The following is a 19,525-nucleotide window of genomic DNA, read 5'->3' as shown; positions in this document are numbered from 1 at the left end:
ATCTGAAAAAAATCCACACACAGCACAGACCAGGCCTAAATCGCCATGTGTCATATGTAGAGGAGACCACTTCCATAGAGATTGTCCCTGTATTCCCCGGATACTAAGGGACTGGTCCCCTCGTTTGCACAATTCGGGAGCATCAACCTCTGATAGCCATGTTGAATGCTTACCGTCAACCAGCGAAAGTGAAGGTTCAAGACAAAGAGGGGGAGAAAGATCCCCCTGCAGACTGTGTGAAGGTGATCACGCCATCCACCGTTGTCCCTTCTTAGACGAAGCGAAGAGAGTTTTGGAAGATCATCCGGTTTCACCGTTGAGACTTCCTCCTGGATACAAAAAACTCGTGCCAGGTCCTTCGTTGGTTGAGAATACAGCTGGCCCGCTCAAGTGGTCAGCTGAAGCGTCAGTCATTGAAAATGAACCTACTGAATCTAGACCGGACGAAAGTCCAAAGGTTGAAACGGCAGTTGACCCGGTTCTTCCTTCAAAAGTTTCATCTTCAAATGACACCGTCACTGAAGATTCATCTTCAAATGACACCCTCACTGAAGAGAATAAGGATGACACCATCCAGATTCTTTTCATCAACACAGACTCTGATGAGCATCAGGGCAATGCGCCCATTCCTTTATCGCAGGAAGGAACATCGTCAGGGTCATATCCGTCCGTGTATTCGGTCCCACCACCAAGCAACCTGGTTGTGTCCTTTGATTGGAACCAACTAGGCAGACCCCGGTTACCAGCTAGTATACCATTCATAATTATAGTCCAAATTTACAGAATGGTAATGGCTGGAACTATCATTGATGAAGGGGCATCTGTGAGTATCATTTCCTCTATTTCTTGGAAAGCACTGGGTTCCCCGGCGCTTTTGACTGAGATAAGAAATCTCTCGGGTTTCGATAAAGGAACCAGTCGACCATTAGGGATCCTCCCCAATGTGCCTGTTACATTGAAAGGGAAGACCGTTCAAATGAACGTGATGGTCGTTCAAGGACCCTTGGATTATAACCTACTCCTTGGACGAGACTATATATATTGCATGGGAGCAATAGTCTCCTCACTCTTTAGAGTAATGTGTTTTCCACACGAAGGAAGGATGGTCAAGCCCGTAGACCAACTTTCATTTCCGGGATCACGCATCGCAAATAGTCACATACCAACCCTGAATGGTCTATTAAATCAAGAGATGTCTCCACCCCCAGTCCTCCTTCCCGATGAGTGCGAGTGATTTGGAAAGATGGGACTGGAACCCAGGGGGCATGCATCCTGGTCTGCTTCGGGCAGAGAAAACCTTGGGTATAAGGTAGAATTTCCGCGAGAGAGTATGACTAGTCCGTACCCCGTCCGTGGATGGAAGAGGGGTTGTTCTGGAATAGGATTCTTTTGTCAAGGTTACGTGTTTTACAACAGTCATTCACCCTTGTCTATTTCGGTAGACAGTGCCGAGGAAATGTTTTGTTTGAAAGATTAACGAAACAATCTTTGGGTATCTAGAAAGAGGCAAGCCTCCCTCAATAACATTAATGTTTTGTCTTTGAGTAGTGTTCTTCTCTTGTCGCAAGTAGCTGCTCTCTTGTCGCAAGTAGCTGTTCTCTTGCGATCTTGCAAAGATCTGTTAAAAGTTGGGCTGACGAGAAGACAAGTATCGCATAAGACCCTTTAAAAATAACGAGAAGACAAGTATCGTTAACATTAGACTGGCAAGACGACAAGTAGTTGTGAACACCCAAAGAAAAACAGAGGTGGGAAGGAGGAGGGGTAGCCTTGAAATTGTATTTTATACCTGGGGGCATGCAAACCTTTTGGAGTGCAAGCAAAGAGCGGTTATTTATCTGTTTTTTGGATTAGTCGTTTCCGAACTTGCATAAAGAAAGGATATGGAGTAAAGCTTAGTGAAGATGAAACTCCTTAAAAAATAGAGATCTCACAGGGGACATTTCTTATCTTATGACTGGTATATCGAGCAGTTTTAGCATAAAGTTCATGCTCGTTAAAAAATAAATGCAAGATCCGAGCAGTTTTAATGTGGTCTTCATGCTCGTTAAAAAATAAATAAAAGTAGTGAGCAATGTTTCCCCCAGAGTTTAAGCTCATTTTTAAATAAAAAATGAACCTATTCCGGTAAATAACCTTTGTGATCGTAAATTTATCAGCCATAAAAAGCCTTGGTCGTGTTTGCACCTGCCACCTCCACCGTCATTTGGCCGATCATTCACCTCCATATGATTGTTTACCCATTTTGAGAAATAGCTGCGAAGAGTGATTTCACCTAGCCATCCTTGTGACACTGCCGTGATTGGAAAATTCCAACCTGTACCTGGAGTCTGCTGCTATCCCTGTATATCACTCGTTCCTCAAAAGACGAGTCTTCTTTGAGCTCTTTTCAACTGACTCGTAAAATATGAAAAGATTGCCGAGTTTTGGCCTTCCAGCTCGTTAAAGTGACCGGAAGAGCTATCCCTCCTCTAGATTTTAATCTTTTTGGACCTGAGGGATTATTGCACAAAAAGGTCGAGCGCTTGTTTTATTCGGCTCGTTAAAGTTATCGAAAACTCATCCCTTCTGTATTGTTTTATACTTTTTCGGACTTAAGGGATTAGATGACGAAAAAGGAATTTTGGAGTTAACTTTTTGTACCTTTTCAGACTCTCCAAAAATGAAAAGGACCGAGTTTTCCTTGTCGTTAGACTTGTAAAAATGATTAAATAGCGACAAACTTGTCTTTAGACGAGAACGAGTTTCCCTATCGCTAGGCTCGTTAAAACATAGCGATAGGCTTGCCCGAAGGGTAGGTTATAGAACAAGCATATGTTATCCTCCTCAAGCTTGAAAAAAATAAAGAGGTACTGGTCAGAAATGACTGGGGAAAAATTGGGAGAACCTCAAAGCTGTAATGGTAGCAAGTCGCTCTTGAACATGACACTTTTCCTCCGTATCACATCGGGTTGGGTTGTTTCATTCACCGGTCTCATCACCATGGTCTCGCCAAACCATCCACATTTTGGATAATGCCACCGATCCATCACATCAGTGTCGTTATATGTTCAAGAGATGTTGTTCAGAAAGAGTCAACCATGTCCCATCCACTGCCATACATTATCCTTCATCCACCCATGATCGCCACCCTGAGTCATATGTCACAGATTGTTTTCACCTCCACTAAAATCATTAGCTCTGTTCCGTGTCACTGATGTGGGATTCATTAAGGCCCTCCTTTGACGGATCGCTTCTTGTCGACTTCAGCTCATTATCCAAGAAGTTGATCTACGAACAACCCCCTCAGTACTTTGAAGCTTGCATGCCTCAATGGCAAGTTTCTCACTTCCGGCGACAGGTATACATCAATGACCTTCGACCAGAAGATTTTGCGTGGTGTTCGACGCCAAGTCCTTTATTCACACCACGTGAATTGTACTGCAGTACCTTGAGGGTCATTATCATTATCGGTGATTCCTCTCACGCTTGTTAACGGTTTACATCATTGACCGGTAATCAAGCGATGTCTTTCCATGTTCGACTTCAGCGCAATTCTCACATGGATAGACTTGTACTTAGAGTGAAGATCGAACGAGTTTGAAGACCCCGGATCTAGTTTCATCCATCCGGGCTGCGATATATATTCAAGAAGTATAAAGACATTTGACATGTACATCATTGCAGCAGATGATCATCCTACTCAAAGGATGATAATTTCAGCAGAGAATTATCAGTCTACCATCAGACGATCGTCTGTTATATGTACCAAAATGAATTTATAAAGCTGAGCATGGGAATGCCCGCCTTAGCTAGATCATGAAAGCAGAATGAATCATAATGTATTGTATTGTATTTTATTTACAGGTCACCTCTCAGCGATTGGATGAACTTCGGATCCTCCTGATAAAGCATTTCACCCGATAAACGACCTCATACTTTAGGGGGCAACTGTTATAGACATTTTTGTGCCTTACAGCATGAAGCATGAAATGTCCATAATCTAAGGGATCCAAAGTCCCTAAACATGTTGTTCCTACCCCTAGAGGAACAAGGTCAGAAAACCACAGCATTGAATAGCAGTTCTCCACCTGAAAACACTCAAAAACAAGCTAATTCTGGATCATGTCAACTGCTCCACTGAACATCTGCGCTGAATGTCAACTTCTCCACTGTCTACCTGCGCTGAATGTCAACTACAAAGAAGGCTACCTGCGCTGGGCGAGTCGGGACATGTGGCACAGTCATTCCTCAAGGTGTCAATGCCCAGGAAGCTTCCAAAATGACACTTGGATCAGGGAATTCGACTGGTGATGAGTAAGAGGATCTAGATCTCCAAGTGGAAGCAAGAACCTCCAAGTGGACTCAAGAACTAAAGAATAACTAAAGTGGGAGAGGACACTAGTCAGCTTCAAGCTGACTCATCCTTTCTCCAAAACTCCTATATATAGAGCTCTCTCATGAGGTCTAGGGAGGCTGGAATTTTGTGAATGTAAGGAAGTGCTGTTGGTTTGAGGATAGAACTATTGGGTGATTTGCTTTGAAGGAGGTGAAGAGGAGATTTCTTTCTGCTAGGAGGTGATGCTGGATTGGGCCTTTTATGGTTGTATCACTTCCTGAACTTTACTTCTTCCATTAATAAAGCATTTGAGGTTCTTCTATATGCATGCGTCTCAATGGTGTATTGTTATACTTGTGTATTTGATTTATTCTAATCCTTGAATCAATTATGAATGTATGCTTCTTGTAGTTTCCCTCTCTTGCCATTTTGTAGGATCTTGGTGTAGCTAGGCCAGTGAAAGAGCAAGGAGCTGGGAGCAAGCAGCAAGGAGAGAAGATTGGATCAACCATTAGCGGAAGACATCGGTTAGTGGATCTCTTTCTCCTCTATTTTACTTTCATAAAGAAGAAATCTTAGATAGCTTTGCTTCGATTGTTGCTGAGGTACTATCACCCTTAGAGTGGGATAGGGTCATTCCGTATTGGATACTTTTCCCAACAACACTCTCCACCCAACCGTAGGCTCAATTGTACGTCTTGCTACAACTGGCCACCCCCGAGCCTCAATCAACGTACTACTGCCAGTGTGTTCCTAAGTCTTAGTATTCCATTCTCCCAAGAGAATGAAAGATAGAATCTCGGAAAGATGGAATGCAGGAATACCTCTCATCTTCCTCACCATCTATTAAATAGAACAAAATTGGAAGAGGAACCACATGCACACACTCCATGTGTCTCATGCAACTTTCTTTTGATTTCTTTCTTTTTGATAGTTTCCTTTTCTTGTTTTATTTCCTTCTTTTTGATAGTTATCTTATTCTTATCTAGAGCTTTAGTATGGTTATTACTATTTTATTTATTTTCTTTGTATATATTTTTAATCTTATTTATTATTTAATCATTTATGATTTATTACTTTTATTATTATTAAGTGATTTATTTATTATTATTTATAATTTTATTTATTATTTATTATTTTTATTATTTTTGTTTATTATTAAGGGGAGGGATATTACAAAGAAGAATATCACAACAGAAGCCACTGCTAAACTCTTCTTTGAACGAGTGTGGGTGCACTTTGGGATCCCACAGTCTATCATCTCAGATCGGGACAGTCGGTTCCTCAGTACATTTTGGTCTAGTGTCTGGTCAATGCTGGACACCAAACTCACTAAGTCCACAGCCTTCCATCCTCAAACTGATGGCCAGATGGAGGTTGTCAATAGGATGATTGTACACATTCTGTGCATGTACAACTCAAAGCATCCACGCACATGGGACGAGAGCCTCCCCTATGTTCAGCACAGCTACAATCGAGCTCTTCATAGCTCGACTGGCCACAACCCTTTTTAGGTGGGCTTGGGATTCCAGCCACTATCCCCCATTGATGTGGCCATGCCACTTGGAGCTACTCACACAGATTCAGCTCATGTCCAGTCTGAAACAGATAAGGAAACCAGCTCGATTGAGCACATCCAACATATTTTCCAGCAGGTCCATGACATTCTGGAGAAATCAAATGCCAAGTACAAGCAGCGACATGATCAACATCGGGTGCCACACAAGTTTCAGGTGGGCAATAAAGTATGGTTGCATTTGCAAAAGGAATGCCTTACTGGAGCCTATCGGAAACTGAGACCACTCCGATATGGTCCTTACACCATTACTAAGGCTGTGGGATACAATGCATTTGAGCTCAGCATTCCCCCATTCCTTGGCCTACACCCAATGTTCAATGTGGACCGCCTTCGGCCATACTTTCCACCATTGCTAGACACATCCGACATTGCAGAACATCTCACACCCACAGAATTAAATCCAGATTGCATGGAACAAGTTGCGATTGATCAGATCATGGACACACATATCAAGAACACTCGCCAACAAAATATCCAAGTATATTGAGTTGTCAAAGCAGGCCAACTCCTTCACCAGGGCAAGTGGCTCACCAGGGACCAAGTTCACCAAAAGTTTCCTCATCTCATGGAGGAACTCAACGCAATGGGGACCATTTCTTCCTAAGGGGGGGAGAATGATCCAGGTGGATCTTGGTGGCCACCTGCCAAGTCCACCTGGAACCCCACCATTGTTTCTCTCAGCATTTTCGGTTTCCTTAATTGTAGAACAACTTACTATTTTTAGTAGTTTTTCGGGTCCTGAACTTACGGAGTTGTTTTGAGGCCCTAAACGACGTTTTTTGGGAAATCTGGGGCAACATGGATCCATGATTGAATGTTGCCTCCCAAAGTGATAGTGCTCGGATAGATCTTTCTAACGAGCTATTGTACGCATCAAACGAAGATCGTATGCCAAAGTTACGACCCCGGGAAGTTGATGTACCAATTTACCCAAACGGCGCCCACAGTTTGGCATTTCATCTTCTAGGGTTAGGTTTTGGAATGTTAAGGGTTATCCATTGTTTCTCAACAATAAATAGGCCTTCGAGCCTCATTGTAAGACAGTTTAGAGGCATGTAGCCACCACATCTCTTCTCATAGATAAGCTACCATCGCCCTAGCTGGTTTATTTCCATTACTGTTTGTAAGCATATTTCAGTATTTTACATTAATGAAGTGAAGTATTATTTCCGCTGCATATCTGTGTTTATGGTTATCTCTGTAATTTGTTGCGTTCCTATTTAAGTCTGGATCATACACATATCTATAAATCTGAAGAGATATAAAATTGTAATAGTGTATATCTTGGAATTTTTTTCGTATAATTTTAGAAGATCGATTCTAACGGAATGTCCTGTGGAATATGCACAAGAGTTTACTATCAATATCACTTAATCTTGTTGGATTTTTGTGGATTAATAAAAGTGTAATTATACTACTCTAATGGTGGTAGTGCTTTATCTTCATAGAGTTCTATGAAAGATACCTTCTTTCAAATCATTGGAAGATTACTAGTGATGTATCTTCCCTTGAATTTTCTTGGGGTTTGTAAGGTGTTAGGTGAGTATTTTAATTCTTGTAATGGAAAAATGTAGATATCACCCTAGGTAAACTTATATCATCTCAAAGGATTCCTTAGTTGACCTCATAAACCCAAGAAACGTATTAGGAACTAGTCTCCTCGTATATAGTTGATCTAAAACTAAACAATTTTCCTTCTATTTTTTGCTTTATGGTGAATCCGAGGGCTTTATAAAAACTTATATTTTCAGCTATAAATAAACCTAGGTGTTATTTGAGTTATAAATAAACCTAGATGTCTTAGTAATTGTGCATGTATTTCATAAAAACATTCAACTTATTGTCATAACTTGTTTGGGTAACTTTTATTGCAACCTAATTAGGGTTGGATGTCTTTATATATTTGCTTGTTATATGATATTCAATTTTTAAAATAAAGTTACTTAGACAAACCTTAGTTTATCTATTATTTTAGCCATAATTTCTAATTATTTATAACTTGTATGAAGGAATAAAGTGTTTTGCTACTATATCTTGTATTATTGTTGTAATTTCATATGTTTTTTCATGTTTTTGCAATAGCCTTGAGTAATTTTCATATTTGTAGTGTTTGGGGATCATTTTTCTTTGAATAAAAACTTGAATAACCTGCTAAATTAACTTCAATGTACATACAAACTTATATCTAGAATTTACTTTGAGTAGCCACCTTATCCTTCACTTCATTGATACATCTCTTGGGTATTGAATTGGGTAGATACTTGAAAGGCCTTATACTTGATTGCATCTTGTCTTAGGTGTCCCAAGTCCTACTAGGAAGACTCCCTTATCTTGGATCCATCCTTCACTAAAACAAGGAAGATTATTGCCAGGGCAATGGTGCATAGAAGCACTAGATTTCATGATAGTGTTCATGACATTCATATTTAATTTAATTTTAGATATTAATATCTAGTTGAGGTTTAAGTCTCACCATGAGATTGCAATGAATAAAATATGTAAAGATCATAAGGGGAAAGTGAAAGTATATCTTACAGGAAAAATAATCAAAATGAGGGAAAATGAAGAATACAATAATTGGGAAGCATCAACACAATGAGATGTGGAGCAATTAAGAAGCTCAGGAAAAAGGAGGTTCCCTTGCCAAGACATGATGCTTTGGAGAAGCACTTGATAGGTGTGAGGCCATGGTAACTATTAAGTCTACGAAACCTTGCAAGCATATCTTATGAGCTTCAAAGTTTACTACAAGACCTCTTTTTACTAAGTTTGAGATGGCTAGATGTAATAGGTCTACTAGTGTGAGAGGGCTAGAAGTAATAATTAATCAATATGGTGCATGTTAATTTGGAAAATTATCCTTTGATAAGCCATTGACGAAGGTTAAACTTCTCTCAAAGGAAGAGGGATAAGCATCCATTGTCCTCATAAGCCATAAGTTTTTCGAGAGAATGTGAAACTTACAAGATTTAAATGAATTGTCCCATGATTTGGCACATGAGACCATTGGAATATAAAATAGTTGTTCATACTATTAGACTCTGAGGTAAAAATCTCGCAAATACTATGTTGTTAAGGAATATTGTGATTTCTTTCAATCCAAATTTGTAAAAGAAAACTTTAAGATGCGAGTGAGATACCTCTACGTTACAAAGTAATTAGATTTTGGTATACTCCATAAAGTTAATGAATTTATCTCTAAATAGGAGATATAACTTTGAATAGTAAAACCCACTAATAATGAGATTTAACCAAAACCATAGTCTATTTAGCCAAAAGCATTTTAAAATAAATAAATTTGCAAAATATGTAAAAGTAAAAAGGCTTAAATTTCTTTTAATGTATCTTTCATATAATAATCTAAAACATTTAAGTTATCAAAACTATTGTGAGTAGGATTTTCATGTCCACACCTATTAAAATATAAAAATAAATTTCTTAATTTCATTATTCATTTGTCAAATTCTTTTTAATCTGTAAAGTATTAATATTTTTAATTAATCTCCTTACACCATGGTTTTTTTATTTATTTGGTAGGTAAGCACGCACGGGGGATTTGAAACAGTGACCTATCGCAAGGAGTGCCTTAACAGTGCACCCATTCACTGTCAATCCAAAGCCCCGTGGGCTCCTTATACCATGTTAAATTTAAAATAATTATTCTTTAAATCTTGCTAAATTAAAAAAAAATAAAAATATTCTTTAAATAATATAAAATTTATAATTTGTTTAAATAGTTTATGTAATGTCTAAGATTAAATATTTTAGTTTCCATTATTATATAAAAAATAATTTTCAAGAACTAATAATAAAAATATACTAAAAAATTATAACTTAGCAAGAGTAAAGAAGCGAGTGACTCTTCGAGTCCTATCAAATTAACTGAACATATTTTATCATTTAAAAACATGTAATAAAATAGTAATTTTTATACTTATTACCAATTCAATGAAATACTAAAAAAATATCTCGAACTTATCTCTAGTTCATATTGTAGAAATCCCTGTAAACTATACTACCTGTTCAATGTCTGAGTCAAGGTAGGCTGTGAATCAATATTTCAAAGATTTCAAAGATTTCTAATATTTGTGGCACATATAATTTTATAGGGATAAATAATAAGTAAAAAAATTAAAATTAAAATTAATATATTATGTTGATAGCTATGTCTATTTTGAAATGGGATTTTCATAATTTTAATTTAATTATCACTAGCGTAAACTATATAAATTTTTAATTTAATTATTACTAGCAGCAAACTATAGAAATTGTTAATTTAATTATCACTAGTGCAAACCATATAAATTAAATCATTAGTATATATCAATAGATATCAATCATAATAACCATCAAAACACTTACTTCACCATTCACCTAAGGTTGTTAAAATTTTAAAAATCATAAAAATAAGCTAAATTGTAACTTTATTTAAAATTATTATTATTGATGAGAAAAAGAATTAATATTGAAGTTAAACATTATACATTTTAGAAAATCATGTAACATGATTCTTAACCATGAAGATTTATTACCACTTTGTCATGGAGATTCTTAATCTATAAATAGGCTTTGTTACGATATCATGGGTCAATACGATAGATTATCAATGCTACCTACCTCAAAAACCAACCATAACTCATTGTTTATATGATATTTTTTTCAATTAATCAATTTAATTAAAAGGGCAAAAATTGCATAACTACTCTAGAAATAAATATCAGTCTTTGATTTGTGTATACAAGAATGTAATTACCAAGTTAAAGAGAAATGAGGGGTGGTCAAAAGATATTAAGTGTAATATCGGAGTTAAACAAGGTTGCCCCCTCTCCCTTGCCCTATTTGGCATTTACATCGACAAGCTATAAGGTTGTTTAGAGGAAGCAAGATGTGTTGGCACGATCTTAGCTGGGATAGTCATCATCCTTCTTCTCTACGCTGACGATATTGTTCTTCTCGCAAGGTGTCCATCTGATCTTGATAAGCAACTTATACTTCTTAAGGATTTCTGCTCTACCATGGGTATGATTGTTAACACTGACAAAACAAAGTTTATGATTATCAAATCCAACAAGGACACTTATGCTAATATTATGTATGACAATAGTAGCTTGGAGGAAGTGTCTTCCTACAAGTACCTAGGAATTGATATTCATCACAAGCTCAACTGGAACTATAGCATTGATAAAAGGATTAATGGGGGATGGAAAGCTTATTTTGGTCTTGAAAATAATTGTAAAACGACAAACCTCGTAATGTGGGATAGAAAGAAGTTCCTCTTTGAAACTTTAGTCACTCCGATTATCTTATATGGATGTGAGGTTTGGGGTTGTAACATCTCTAGAGAATCTTGGAGAAATATTGAGCAAATCCAGAAGCATTTTATAACATATAACCTCAAATTAAAACCAACATACCCTATCCTATTCTCCTTACAGAAGTGGGTCTTTCCCCTATCAAGAGCCTAGCTATGACTAGGCTTCTGTTGTACAAGCGCAAACTCAATAACATAAGAGACCATAGACTTCCTAAGCTAGCTTCAAATTCTAGCTAAAACCACCTAAGGCTCAAATGAGGTTGGTATAAAGACACCAGGGCCTGGTTAAACCATTGGGAGGTCGACGAGAATGTTGCATTGCAAAACATTAATAACATTAAAAATATTGTTACTTCTAAGTTCAAAGAAAAAATGTGGTGTAAGAAAGATTTAGCAGCTAAAAGAAAATTAAGATATTATAAGGAGGTCATCAACCCCACCCTAGAAGATCAAAAGTATCTATCTGTTTTAACTAAGTTAAAGAAGAAAATTAATATAGCCAAGATTAGAATGAACTCTCATGAGCTCCATAGTGAAACGAGTTGTTGGGTAGTTCCTAAAACACCATGGATGGAAAGGTTCTGCCATCTCCATGAGAATACAAACATCGAGGATGAAAATCACTTCCTCTTAGAGTGCCCTGCGTACAACCACATTAGATCTCAGTTTCAAAATCTTTGTTGCAACACTGACCTTCCTAGCCTTTTACGTTGTCAAAATTACAGTGAGCTCGGGAGGCTTCTCTCTAAGCTTTTTGAGCATAGGAATAAAATAGTAAATCAAACTAAATAATTCATTTTTTTAGGTCCGATAGACCAAAGTTTGGTCTCAGTGGATGTTAACCACCACCACCATCATCATCATCACTAAGAATATTCTAGAATATTCTTTGGAGATTAAATCCCTACCATGAACCTAATAATTATTGATAATTAAATTAAAATTTTGGAAGCCCTATTCTAACATAGACATTCCTATCAAAATAAATAATTATTAGGCCAATGGTAGAGATTTACCTTTCATTGAATATTCTAAAATATCCATAGTAGTATACACAATTCAAAGGTTGAGATTTATTTCTAAAGTAGTTATGTCCTTTTAATTAAATTGATTTATCTAAAAAAAATGTCATATGAACAAGTGTCATATAAAATGAGTTAATATGGTTATGTTTTTTTGGGCATGCCATAAGGCCTTGTATTGTAACAAATCCCATTTATAGATTAATATGGGGTAAATCTTTATGGTTGAGAATCTTTTTCCGTGCATATATGTTTAACTTATATTATAATAATTATAATAATAAGAATAATTTATGAGTTAATTAATTTTTATGATGCTTTTTAATTTTAACATGGTGAATGAAATATATGCTAATAGATAATTCAATTATTTTTTATTAATATTATTAATAATTAAATATGAATTCGAATCTCCAATTGGAAACCATAGAATAAGCTGAAGTTGAAGGAAAATGGCGGACTAGGGTTTCTGAGAAACCCTTACACGGCGCAAAGACAGAGTAAGTAGCCTCTCAGGTCCAAGATGGACTGTTGCCAGTTCAGGCTCTGTGCTTCTGGAAGCTAAAAACGATGAATATTCCGATGAGGGAGGCATCAGCGCCTCCCCCTAAAGACTGCAACAATGAAGACCCACTTGCAGGCGGAACTGAGAATGCAGAGACGCCAGAGGTACAGCCTGCATAGCAGTACGAGAAGAAAGCACAAGAGGATCTCGAAAATGAAAAAGGAGCTAACTTGCCAGCATCTGAGAAACCAAAGAAAGCATCGTCATCCACTTACAAGCCCATTGCTACAAAACAGCTCAAGATTGAGCTCTCCAGTCATAGGATAAATGCACAAATATAATACATGAGAGACCATGCCTTGATAGGTAAATTTATAGGCTATTGGCCAACTGAAAAAGCTCTGCAAGGCTAGATAACCTCAAAGTGGAAGCCCAAAGGAGATGTTACCCTGCAGCTAGGCCCCAAAGGATTCTTCACAACTATCTTTAACTGCCTTGAAGATAGAAATTTTATCCTGGATGGAGGACCCTATTTCCTCAATGCAGCGGGTCTCTATCTACGTGACTGGATAGAAATATTTAACCCAGATAAGGAAGACTTCAGTTGGGCACCAGTTTGGATTCGCATGTACTCTCTTCTACTGGAATACTAGGATGAAGAATCACTTAAAGCCATTGGTAATGGATTAGGTGAGTTCATAAAGGCAGCAGAGGAAACAAAGCTTCGTAGGTACACCTCCTATACTTGTATTTGCATATACATGAAGCTAGGAAAGGCACTCACGGACTCGTTAAGTCTCCTTCATGATGACTTTGAATGGATACAACCTATAGATTATAAACATGTACCCTTCAGATGCAGGAAGTGCCATGCCCATGGACACCTATTTCGAGACTGTCCCTTAAACGCTCCTCCTAAAGCCATAGAAAATGGAGGTAAGTCTGATCCAGAAGGGTTCACCAAAGTGGCCAGCAAAAAGAAGCATACCAAAAAGCCACCCACAGCACCAAAAAATGTTACTCTATCATCAGATGTGCCATCTTCAAGCAACAACTTTGATATTTTGGCAAACCTTGATATGCCTAAATCCGATCCCCCCGAGACAGCAAAGACAACCTGAACTCCATCCACCAATATTTCCTCCATACCTATTCATAATAAAACCAATCAACCTTCGCAAGCTAATACCTCTAATATGCATGCATCTTCCACGCAACCCATCCCCAACCATGCTAATAACAAAGCCCCTTGGTCTAACAAAATAATGGACATTGATAATATACTGACAGACCCTCTTCAGCCATTACCCCATATGGAGGACAACAGTCAACAAAGTTTAATGGAAGAAGAACCTAAAAGCTTTGATCTAGGTGATATAGACATTTTCAGTCTAGAACAAGCTTGTAAGAGGAAAGAGTTCGACACAATACCGGATAGGCAACTTGAAAATTTGGAAGTAGTGCTATCAAGAGTGCATTAGCACAACACATTAGGCATACAACAAGGAGGTAAATGGGATGGGAAACATATCATCAAAGATGGGAAGAAAAGAGGGAGAAAGACAAATCTACAACACACCATTCTAATTGGGGAAATGCTAGTGGAATCTAGAAGGTGCTCCAAGTTGACTAAATACTACCGCTCCCTACCTAAAGTTCAACCATGAAGCTCATCTCATGAAATGTCAGAGGATTTAATGGTCCTAGGAAATACAGAATGTTAAAGAACATGATTCAACAAGAATAACCACACATCGTGTTCATGTAGGAAACTAAATGTAGCACTAGTACCTTAGCTTCCATATTATCCAAAGCTTGGGTGGAATGTCAAACTGTAAGAGTAGATGCAACAGGTGCCTCAGGAGGGCTTTCTATAGCATGGAACACTCAGCATATCTCCCTAACAGACTTCCATGCTTCACGCCATTTCATTCAAGAAACTTTCCACCTTATCGGAACCAACATACATGGCCATTTAACCAATGTATACTTCCCTCAAGATGGAATGCAAAAAACCAGATTGCTAGAAACGTTGGAGATTCTCAATGCTACAAGAACTTATCCACTCTGGATCACAGGCGGTGACTTCAACATGATCAAACGGCTGGAGGAAAAACTTGGAGGCAGAAGAAAGCTGGACAATGAAAGAAATAGCTTCAAAGAATACATTCAACACAATGGGCTAATTGACTTACCATTTGATAATGGCACTTACACATGGAACAACAAAAGGGCAGGCTCACAACAAATCTCATCCTGGTTGGATAGATATCTAATCTCAGACAACTTTGTCCATTTGGGTGGTGATATATGCACCTCCATACTCCCCATGGCTGGTTCGGATCATTGGCCCATTTCCTTGCAATGGAAAAATCCGGGATATTCAAACAGAAAACCATTTAAATTTGAAGCTTTCTGGCTCACCCACCCTGAGTTCAAAACAATATTCAAATCAGTGTGGGAAAGCTTCCTACCCAATGGTGGCTTAATCATGTATCAATTCCAGCAGAGACTGAAGCACATCAAAAGGAAAATCAAAACTTGGAATTACACCACATTTGGCAAAATATTTCAAGAGCAAAAAGTCCTCGAGCAAACTATGAAAGAGCTACAGCAGAAGATCAACACAGGAGGAAGAACAAAGGAACTAGCCAGACATGAACAAGTTTTACTAACACAATTAGACGAAAGAAGGAAACAAGAGGAACTGCTCTGGAAAAAAAATTCAAGAATTAGATGGCTAAAAGAAGGTGAAAGAAATACCAACTTCTTTCATCGCACAACTATACAAAGAAGAATGAATAATACCATCTCGCATATTCAAAACCCACGAGGAGACAGAATGGAGAAACAGGAAGATATCGAGAAAGATCTCACCAATCACTTCAAAACAGTACATCAAGAGCTGCCCACATACAGGTAGCATGCAATCACCAAGATACTTCAACACATTCCTAGAATCATAATAGAGGAGCATAATCAGCTATTTCTAAGATCGGTCACCCTCACAGAGGTAGAAGAGGCATCAAATCAATTGAAAGCTGGGAAAGCGCCAAGACCTGATGGTTTTACCTCTAACTTTTACCATCATTTCTGGGACTTAATCAAAGTAGAAGTCTGGAATGTGGTCGAAGAATCGTGAGTCATGCATTAGTTACTTCCCTTGCTCAATGCGACTTTCATCGCTCTTATCCCCAAAGAAGCGCCGTCAAGCACTCTGGAGAAGTTCAGGCCCATTGCACTTTGCAATGTCATATACAAAATTATCTCGAAAGTTATTGCAAATCGCCTCAAACTGCTCCTCCCTCTTCTCATTTCACCAGAACAATCTGGATATGTAGAAGGACATCAAATCTTGGACGGCATTATTCTGACTCATGAAACCATCCACTCCTTAAAGAGAAACAAACAGGTAGGTATGCTTTTGAAAATCGACCTCTCTAAAGCCTTTGACAAGATTAGCTGGACCTATATAAAACAGATGCTGACTTCCTTCGGATTTAGCCCGACTTGGGTTAGATGGCTTATGACTCTAATATCCTCCCCCCTCTGCTCTGTTCTAGTTAATGGGATCCCCTCTAAACCCTACTCCCCTTCTAGAGGAATCTGTCAGGGTGACCCTTTATCCCCATTTCTCTTTATTATTATGGCTGAAGGTCTGGGTCGTCTTATAAAGCAGGCTGTTCAATCTCATGACCTTAGAGGAATCTCAGTACGTGGAACCTCTACGATCACACATTAACAATTTGTTGATGACAATATGCTCTTTGGGCATCCCTTAGTCAATGAAGCCCGAACCTATAAAGCTCTTCTAGATACATTCTCATTAGCCTCTGGCACCACTATAAACACTGCCAAATCTCAAATATTCTTCTTCCATACTCCTGTATCCACTCAAAGGATCATTGCCCGAATCATTGGATTCTCTCTAGCCAAACTTCCAACTCATTATTTAGGTGCCCCACTGATCGATTAAGCCTTAAAGCATGCTTCCTGGCAACAAATCATTAAGAAAATGGAAAGTTGGCTATTGTCATGGACATACAGAACTCTCAACATGGCAAGCAGGCTCATCCTAATAAAAGAAGTTCTACAATCTATGCCCCTTTATCTCTTCTCGGTTCTTGTTGCGCTGAAATGGGTGCTAAAGAGAATCAAAAATCTGCAACACAATTTCTTATGGGGATCCACCAGACAAAATAGAAAATGGGCCTTAGTAAAATGGGACAAGGTTTGTACACCTAAAAAGCAGGGAGGTCTAGGCTTATGTGACCCGCAACATAGCAACACATTAATGGGAGCATGAATTTGGTGGCAATGGGTCTCATGCCCACAGAAGCCATGGGCACAAATATGGAATGCAAAATATGCAAACAGTCGACCACAACAAGAGCTAATAAGAATAACTACCACGACCATAGGATCCCTAATCTGGAATGTGGCAAAACAACACAGAGAGATCATCCAACAGCATAGCTTTTGGGAGATACGGGACGGGAGAACAACACGCTTCTAGACAGATTCTTGGCAACAGAGACCAAAAATTGCAGAACTTTTACCTTGCACAAATCACAATGGAAACAACATTAACCAGGAGGACAATGTAGCACAATTTTGGACTCTCAGTACCACTCAGGGCTTCAAGCAATGGAAACCTTCTGCTCAGATAACACAGCAAGAAATGGAAGCTTATAACTCGGAGCTACACAAAGAACTCACCAGTAGAAGAATTAGATTCAATACTAGAAAAGATGTTCTAAGATGGGGATATACACCGAAAGGAGAATATACCACCAAAGAAGCATACCAGTTGATGCTCCAAACACAAGAACCAGTTGATCCTGCTTGGAATCGAATCTTGAACATAGGGATTTGGCCAAAAATTTCCACTTTCACCTGGCTGCTATATCACTAAACAATTCTCACTTGGGACAATTTAATCAGAAAAGGGTCTCAGGGACCATCCTACTATCCTAACTGTCAAAATCATGAAGAAACTATTCAGCACCTCATGGACTCCTGCCACATAGCTAACCAACTATGGGAAAAACTCACTTTCAGATGTTAGCGACCATGTAAAATTCTAGGGGATATAAAAGGCACCATCCGCAACTAGACTCCAGAGCCTTATAACAACAAAATTCTCAATACGTTATGGACAATTCTGTCGGGCTTCCTTTTCTAGACAATTTGGAAGGAAAGAAACAAGAGAATTTTCAAAAACCAAAGAACTACTTTAAAAATCATATGGTCCAACCTATGTCAGAATATTCAGGAAACTCTAGCACTCAATCAGTGGAGTGCTGAGGACTTTCCTACCCAGACATAGGAACAAAGCATATGGACAAATTGGAATCTCAAGCTCCAGCAGGCACAATTTGATTTCAATGGACCAAGCACTATCACCAAGCAGCTCTCACATTGGATTCCCCCCCCACAGAAGGTGATTAATTTAAATTTTGACAGTGCCTCCAAGGGCAACCCAGGCAACGCAGGACATGGTGGCATATTCAGAAACCATGAAGGCCAACCCCTGCTAATTTACTTCGGCTCCATTGGATGGGACATGAACAACTCCACAGAACTAGAAGGCTTATGGAAAGGTATGAACTTAGCTCACCAACATAATTTTCATCCCATCATAATAGAGGGGGACTCCCAAATTCTAATCAATATGGTCACTCAAATACAACTAGGAAGCACTGCTTCGAGAGTTGCCAAAAGCTGGAGATTAATGGCTAGGCTTGAACTAATAGAATAATGGATGAAAAATAAGAGATCAACCACATTTAATCATGTCAAAAAGGACAACAATAAGGTCACAGATCTCCTGGAAAACATTGGGGTGGAACAGGATCAGGTCTTACATTCTGGCACAGTCAACATTCTAAATGACCAAACTCAATTGCAAGCTTGCATTGACCTGGTGCACAAGGATGCCCATCTCCCAAATGTAGGTGACAACGGAGGACAGTGAGGTGGTGGCCAACTAGGCTAGCGTGTGGCAAGCTCACATGGCCTCCCACAGTGCAGCACAGTGGTCCAAAAATGGCATTAACCATTGCCATAAATGCACCTCAAGTGAGCGCTGCCACCATTTTATTAACCGCCATCAACCTCAGCTCAAGGTAACCATGAATTCTTGGGAAAATACCACCTCTGCTCCTCCAATCCTCCCCTGCAACCTCGGCCCCTGTAATGCCTCTGCCCTCATGCAGTGGCAGCACCCATCTCCTGCACAACCACTGGGAAATGCTGTAATCTTTATTACTGCATCGATTTTGGCTTGGGTATCCACTTCACCCACAACTTGAATTTTCAATTTATCATCCCTTTGGCCCTGGTTGCTCATCCCTCTGCTGAATTGCCTACTAGCTCCACTGCGAGGCTGCATCCCATTGTGCCCAATTCTGAACGAAACTCACCTCCAATTGTAGACAACATGGTGCGCCATAGGATGCACAGCCGTAGATATGGGAACCGAGGGATCCTGAGTCGCTCCCAGCGCTCTTCGGCTTCGGAGACCACTTCCTCTATGGCTGAGAAGAACTCTGGTCGTTACCCATTTACATGTAGTGGAAGAGGTCACTTCCACTCAGTGGCCTCTGCTACACCTCCCAGTAGCTTCCCCTCCACTTCCGACCCATCTCCCAGAAGCACTCCTCTAACCCCTCAGCTACATTCCCAGAATGCCCAATTCACATTTCGCTCTGCCCTGAACCAACCCATAATCACTGCCACCATCACCATTAGCTTTCACAAGGAAAAGTAAAATTTTGAGGCACAA

The sequence above is a fragment of the Pinus tabuliformis genome, chromosome 4_1, assembly GCF_031772625.1.
Source record: "Pinus tabuliformis cultivar Carrire ecotype Pingquan chromosome 4_1, CPIR1, whole genome shotgun sequence".
Classification (NCBI taxonomy): domain Eukaryota; kingdom Viridiplantae; phylum Streptophyta; class Pinopsida; order Pinales; family Pinaceae; genus Pinus; species Pinus tabuliformis.
The sequence above is the reverse complement of the archived record's forward strand: the minus strand, read 5'-3'. Positions refer to the sequence as shown.